This window comes from Oenanthe melanoleuca, chromosome 10, assembly GCF_029582105.1.
Source record: "Oenanthe melanoleuca isolate GR-GAL-2019-014 chromosome 10, OMel1.0, whole genome shotgun sequence".
NCBI classification, from domain to species: domain Eukaryota; kingdom Metazoa; phylum Chordata; class Aves; order Passeriformes; family Muscicapidae; genus Oenanthe; species Oenanthe melanoleuca.
Window position 1 is genome coordinate 14,353,961 of NC_079344.1, and position 7,421 is coordinate 14,361,381.

The window sequence follows — 7,421 nt, forward strand, 5'->3', positions numbered from 1 at the left end:
GTGCAGGTCTGTGTGTGTCTGTGCAGGTCTGTGTGGATTTGTGTGGGTCTGTGTGTGTCTGTGCGGGTCTGTGTGTGTGTCTGTGCGGGTCTGTGTGGATTTGTGTGGGTCTGTGTGTGTCTGTGCGGGTCTGTGTGTGTGTCTGTGCAGGTCTGTGTGGATTTGTGTGGGTCTGTGTGTGTCTGTGCAGGTCTGTGTGTGTCTGTGCAGGTCTGTGTGTGTGTCTGTGCGGGTCTGTGTGGATTTGTGTGGGTCTGTGTGTGTCTGTGCGGGTCTGTGTGGATTTGTGTGGGTCTGTGTGTGTCTGTGCGGGTCTGTGTGGATTTGTGTGGGCCTGTGTGTATCTGTGCACGTCTGTGTGTGTCTGTGCAGGTCTGTGTGGATTTGTGTGGGCCTGTGCGGGTCTGTGTGTGTTTGTGCGTGTCTGTGTGGGCCTGTGTGGGTCTGTGTGTGTTTGTGCAGGTCTGTGTGTGTCTGTGCAGGTCTGTGTGGATTTGTGTGGGCCTGTGCGGGTCTGTGTGTGTTTGTGCAGGTCTGTGTAGATTTGTGTGGGCCTGTGCGGCTCTGTGCAGGTCTGTGTGGGTGTGTGCAGGTCTGTGTGGATTTGTGTGGGTCTGTGTGTGTCTGTGCGGGTCTGTGTGTGTTTGTGCAGGTCTGTGTGGGTGTGTGCAGGTCTGTGTGGATTTGTGTGGGTCTCTGTGGATCTGTGCAGGTCTGGGTGGGTCTGTGGCGCTGCACGGCCCCACAGAGGTTGCAGGAGGGGTCAGAGAGTATTGGGTTCCCAGTCTGTCAGCCCCTGATGTGTGCACTGCGAGCACATTGGGACCATCTGGGACTGCCCAGCTCCATGTGCCAGCAGCAATCCCTGCAGATGGACACCAACCAGCACGGGAACATCACGTTTGGGCTCTGTCTGTCTCCACAAATCTGTGCCCTTCTGAGCTCGGGGCAGCAGAGCTACCGAGGAGTTGGGGTTTTTTTCTGGGTTCTGATAGCAGAGTGGGGCTCAGTGCTCTGCCGCATTGATTTTGATAGTGTTAATTCTAGAGCTAATATAAATTTTAAATTACACTTTTATGAATTTCATTTAAATGTGATTGGAACTCCTCAATGTGGTCTAGTGGTGATGTATAATGCTTGTCTCTTTCTTACCCTTGGGGGTGCTGGGGGGATCTCTCAAAGTCCCTTTGTCAGCTCTTTTTGTTTGGGAATAGCCATTTTCTTTTCTGGATCTGCTGTAAATTTCTGAAGTTCATCTCTGGTATATCCTAGTGCTTGATGAGCTGACAGCAAGAGAGAGATTTGCAAGTCTTTCACTATGTTTGTTAGCCAATGTTTTCTGCAGTATTTATGCTGCAAGACTTTAAAAGCAAAGATAATAGTATTTAGTACCTAAAAGCTTGAAAAACTTATTAATGGACTGTTTATATTTGTGTTATTCCTCTTAACTGTTTCCCTTTGCTTTAATGAGATGAAAGCCAATTTAGTGTCATTAGGAAGTGTCTGAGCATGTTCTTTAAACTGAGCTTTGAGCACTATGGTGGGGAGTCTGGGGGTTATATCTTTAATATGGGGGTTATATCTTTAATATGATGGCACTTTGTTGTTTGGCTTGGTCTTAAATTTCATTGTGGGTCGGTGGGTGTTTGTGCAACATGTGGCATTAGATGTTGAAAGTGAATGTTTACATCTGGTATGCATTGGGAGATTAAGGTAGAGAGGATGAAGTTTTGGGTATGTGTTTTTTGGATGAAGGATAAAGTGAGAATACTTTTATTTCCTCTTAGATTTGAAACATATCATTCTAGCAATGCCTTTGAAACTCTGCCAGCTTTGCCAACCGTAACATTTATGGGATTTTGGACCTAAACTGAACTAGAGAACTGTTTTTAGTGGCAGAGAAAAAGGTTAGTGCATGAAAATAGCTGGGCCTATTATTGACTGCATGTGGTCAGTGGTTTGGCTGAATGTAGGTGGCTCTTTTCCTGTCACTGTTTTCAAGCATATGGCTTTGCAATGAATATAAAACTCTTTTGAAATGGGATCTACTGCAGTTCTTTCTGCACAGTAGTCTTATGCTATTTAGTAGTGATTATTTTGCTTTTGTCATTTTGATGCCTGGAAAGGCGTTTTCAATCCTGTAGTAAAAAAAAAAACCTTTTCAAGTAAAGCTTATTCCTGTTGACATCAAAGCTAAGAGGTTTGAAGAATGTGATCATCTGTGTACAGTAGCTGCTTCTGTCAGTAATATTTCTAAAAGGATGCATAAACTTATGTTGTTGAGTCTTTATTGTAGTTGTTGCTGGGATTGTTTGCAGTGGGCAGAAACTCCCTCTAAACATGCACATGCATTTTGTTTAATGATTACTTGTGTGAAAATCTCTAATATTGAATTACAACTTCCCTTTCTTTGCTTTTCATGTTTCCAGTCTTGAAAGCAACATTTATAGCAGTTTCTCCCAAGGTGAACTTCTTTTTCCTATTGTATGGAAGACAGCTTGGGTTAACCCAGTGTTTTGTTTCCTTCTTTGTGTGTAGTATACAAGGTGCAACCTCAGAGCTCAGGGAACAGTGAATTTTCTAGCTCTTGCTGCAGAAAGCTTAAGGGCACAACAGGTTCTGTTTAACTTTAAGTTAAACAGTGTTACCCTATTTATATCTTTGTAAAAAATCTGGGTGATAGAGCTGTAAATTGTACAGATTGTGGATTGTGTAGATTGTCTGGTGTTTTCAGTGTAGAAAATTCTAGTGATCTTGTTTTAGCAGCTCTCAGATGCAAGAGCTGGTTTCATTCAGCTGAGAGCAAAGTACATTTGGGTTTGCAAGATGCTGAGAACTGCAGCGAGTTTAGGGGCACCAAGCACTTCATGAGTTGGTTCCATTGCTGTGAAGTATTTAAAAACAAAGCAAAACTGTTCCCTGTGTTTGGGGGGAAATGTTATGGGTTCCTCCTGTTTGAGTGAAATAATATATAGAATTACCCAGTTTTTAGAGTGTAAAAGAATAACTAAATAAACAATGAGGTAACCTGCAGAGCTGCTTAAAATATTCTGAATCTGTTTGTCAGTCAGTCCTGCATCCTGTTTCACAGACACAAGGAAAAACACTGTTGCACAAGTGAGGCTGCTTGTGTGATCATGTCTTACAGACATTTAAGAATTTAGTTTATTACCTACATAAATAAATAATACAATACTATTTGAAACACGAAATCTACTTTTAAATTCTTGAAATGAAAAAAAAACCCAACTAGACGCTTTAAGTATTGCAACCGTAGATTAGAATTTAGTGAAATAACTTCCTACAATGTAACATAACAATATCACTGGTTATTAAAAAATATCTTTTCTAATTTAGACTAGCCCTTCTGAACTGTATCATGAAGACAGAGCTGTTTTTCCCAAGCATGCTGGGTGAAAGACTGTCACTAAGCAGGAAGTGCTATGCATGTGTTTGTAACTCTTGTTGCAAGAGAATATTAAGTAATTACTCATTGCATCCTCAATATTAAAAAAAAAAAGTATCATTTGACTTTTCCTGAGTTTGAGGCTGTGCAAAACACCCTCAATATCAGCAAGCTTTGTAATGTCAATATCAGCAAGCTTTTTTGTTTGCATTTTGGTTTGGTGATTTTTTTTCCCCCTCGTTCTGATTAAGGACTAGGAAAATGCTTGATATTTTGACAGTAATTGTCACAGTTCAGGAATGCTCTATGAAGGATCTCATACTTGAATATATTGATAAAGGTTCCTAACTGATACTGATAATCTCAATCATCTTCATATTTCAAACCTTTTTGATACACGAAGATGATGGAGATCATCAGTATCAGTTCTCAACATGGATTGATAGAACAGTATCTTACAGAAAAGCAGCACCACTGATGAACTTTTGATTTTAATTTATGTGAAGGGTTTTTTGTAGTGGTTTTTGTGCAAGTACTCACAATTCTCCTTGCCTGTTGTGCAGAGGTTGGAGACCTGCGGGAGCTGCAGACTCTGGACATCTCCACCAACCGCCTGATGACGTTACCCGAGAGGCTGCACATGTGCCTTTCGCTGCAGTACCTGACTGCAGACAGGAACCACCTGTGGTCTGTGCCCCGCCACCTGTGCCAGCTGCCCAGCCTCAACGAGCTCTCCATGGCTGGCAACCGCCTGGCATTCCTGCCCCTGGGTGAGTCCCCACCTGGGAGGGTCACACACTGCAAACTAGCTGCCCACCCCAGGAGTTAAAAACAACGCAACAAGCCAGTTTCTTTGGTGGTCCCTGCAGACTCTGTTTATGGAGCTGTCACAGGGATCATATTGTTGGAAAATATGTTAATTTTAAAAATGCAGGTTAAGGTTTCATGGTTTTTTTAAAAGCAATAGGGCAGCTATCAAATTTACTTTATTTTTAGCTAACCGAGGGGAAAAAGTTTAAATGATGTGCTTAAATATAGTACTGTGTAATCTGAGTTCCACCACTTTGGGTAATGATCTGTTTCTGCTTGCTGGATCTGATGATTTAACTAAGATTCTTCAACTACTGTTTAAAACTTGTTGTGGAGTCCCAGTAACTCCATATAAATTACTTTTCAGCATTAGGAGTGTCAGTACCACATAATCCAGTGCAGCTTTAGGTTGTGCTGTGTACAGGCATCCATCAAAATTTCCACAGTAGTAGTGCAGGGAGGAATTGATGTGCCTTTTGCTGAACCCTTTGAAGGTTTGGAAGAGTAGAAGCAGGTCAGGAGTAGGAGGTGCAGTCAGTGTGTGGGGGTTTGTTGGGGGCAGTCACGGTGTGTTCCCTTTGGGAAAAGCAAATCCTCTTCTCTGAACTTGCCACTTTTCAGCCCTGCCACGGGGTAATCTCAGCTGAGATACAGATACACATGCAGAGCTGCCCTGCTGTCTGAATAACCATTAATAGTTTTTCTAGAATACAGAGTTTGGTGTTAATTAGGTGCAGATTAAGTTATGATAATCACTTTGGAAAGAAGCTGGAAATTGAGGTGGCAAAAAATGAGATCATAATTTCTAAATTAATTACATTGTATAGGTTTAACTATCTTTTCAGTACTAGCAGTTCAGTTTTTTAAAGAACTTACTGATCTTTCTGAATTTTTTATCACCTTAGTTTATATTACTGGAAAGTAAGTGCAAGTAATATCTCCAGACAGTGTTGCTGTTATGTCCTAGCATATGTCATTATATAAATGAGAAAACGAGTTCCAGGATGCATCATCCAGATTCCACAGTATTAAACCAAGCAAATTGCCTTCCCTTATTTTGGCAAATATTTTTAACTCCCATGAGAGTGGAAGTTAAGCAGTTTAATTTTGCAAAAATTCAGTAAGATGAGATGTGAAATTTTAAAGGAAAAAAGTTTTTGCTACTTTTGCACTTGTAGCTTATCTGTGAGTGAGCCATGACCTGGATGAGCCATAGATCTGCCAAAGTGTTTTAAGTTCAAAAGGAGGAAATAAATCTCTAATATAATGACACACCTTCTTTTTTCTTTATTTTTAGACTCAAATTCAAAACATTCAAAAGGAACTTTTAAAATAACGGGAAACATCAAAGACTGTCAATTGACCTTGTTCAGTAGTTCTTAATAGTGACTCACTGGTGAACATTTGGAGATAATTTGCTATCTGTGGATATGAAACTGAATCATAAATCCTAGAGTTCAGAGGAAAAGCAGCACAGTATAAATGTAAATGCTTAATCCTTCCTCTGAAGAATCAGAAGGCTTCAGAGTGGTCAAGATGTGATGAAATAAAGTAGAAGAGAGAGTGCATTGAAAAGCAAAAAGATTAAATCTATCTTCTGTTGCTCAGGAAAATATTTTTCTTGGAGTATTGCTGAAGTTAAGGCATAATTGTAGCATTACTTCTGCTTGCTGCACATGTTGGCTGGTGGGGCTTTTGTGTGTATTCTTACATCCATCTTCACTTTACCAGTTAATGACTGAGTAAGGATGCTAAGTAATGGTGAAAAATACTGCAGAAATACTTTCAAGTGATAGTCAAGCAAATATTGTCAAAACAATTTTTGGCAATTAGGGAGCTGTATTGAAAAGCAGAGAATTTATTCATCTCCTGACAGAATGGTTGAGGTTTTTTCTTTTTTTATTATATGTGTCCATGTTAAAAGAAATAAGTTTGAAACAAATTGCTTAGTGCTTTTTAAAGCATTATTTACTTCATTTATTTCACGTGGTGGGTGACATCTACTATGTCAACCAGGAATGCATTCTGCCTTGTCCAAGTTTGTCCCTTGTAGCTGCCAGCAGAGCCTCTTGTTAAGTGTAGTGGCAATCTGCATTTTCCTGTTCCTGGTCTGATGGGTGCAAGGTTATTCCAGCAGCAGCACAGCCCTGCTGGACAGGGTTCAGGAGATTCTTTGCCCTGTACATTGTTTTAAGTTTGCAGGCACATTTGCCTTAGGCAAAACAGTTTAACACTGTTTTAATCAGTTCTAAAATAAAGTAAAAATACCCGATCCCACTCCACGACTTTCAGAACTGGTCCATAAACAAGCAGATGGGTAAACAAGAGTGAATTAGTAATTTGTTCTGCAGAATACACCTAAATCTTGGATTTGCCAGTATTTTATAAAAATTATTTTTTCAGCTGTATTTCATTTTATACAGAAAGAAATGAGACAACATGGATTTCAGCCTTTAGGCCCTCCTAATAAAGTAATTTTTAAGAGCAACTCCAAAAAATTATAAGTTGAACTCGAAGCTGCATCCTGAACAGTTATATTATTGTCATGGTAACTTCATGCTCCCTTAGTAAATGGTCTTAGAAATCTGCTGATCATTGTATATCAATCTACTTACGACATAAATTATCTTTTGACAGAAAATTAACTTTAAATTTTTAGCATTAGTGAATGCTCCAATGCCTGAAAACAAATTCCACTGCAAGCAGAAATGTGAATCTGTTGACACTGCAAAAATAAAAATCATTTGTGTAATAAAGTACAAATATAATTAAAATAGCCCATAAATTCTCAAGTGTACTGGCAGCACAGGGGATGTTATGACAGCAAATATTCAGAATTATATCACTTTATTTGAGGGTTTATGTGCACTTTTTCTTTAGAAAACGGGTCTAGTAATTATCAGTGCAGAGTAAACAAAGGTCTTATTCTACCTCAGTATATGCTGCTTTTGTGTCCTTGCCCTCACAGTATGGTTAAAAGAGCATCAGTGCAGCCACACAAGAGCTTTTGTTCCATCTTCAGCCATGTGGAATGCATATGCCAGGGCCCTGAGGTTAAAAAAAAAAAAAAAAGGAAAAAAAAAAGAGGGAGAAAAAGACAAAAAATAGAATTGGGGTTTGTTCAGGACTCATGGCATTTGGTCATTTCTGGGAGAGAGGTCTTTGATCTGGGAGGCTGGAAGGAGGAAAGTGGAAATGTTTTAGA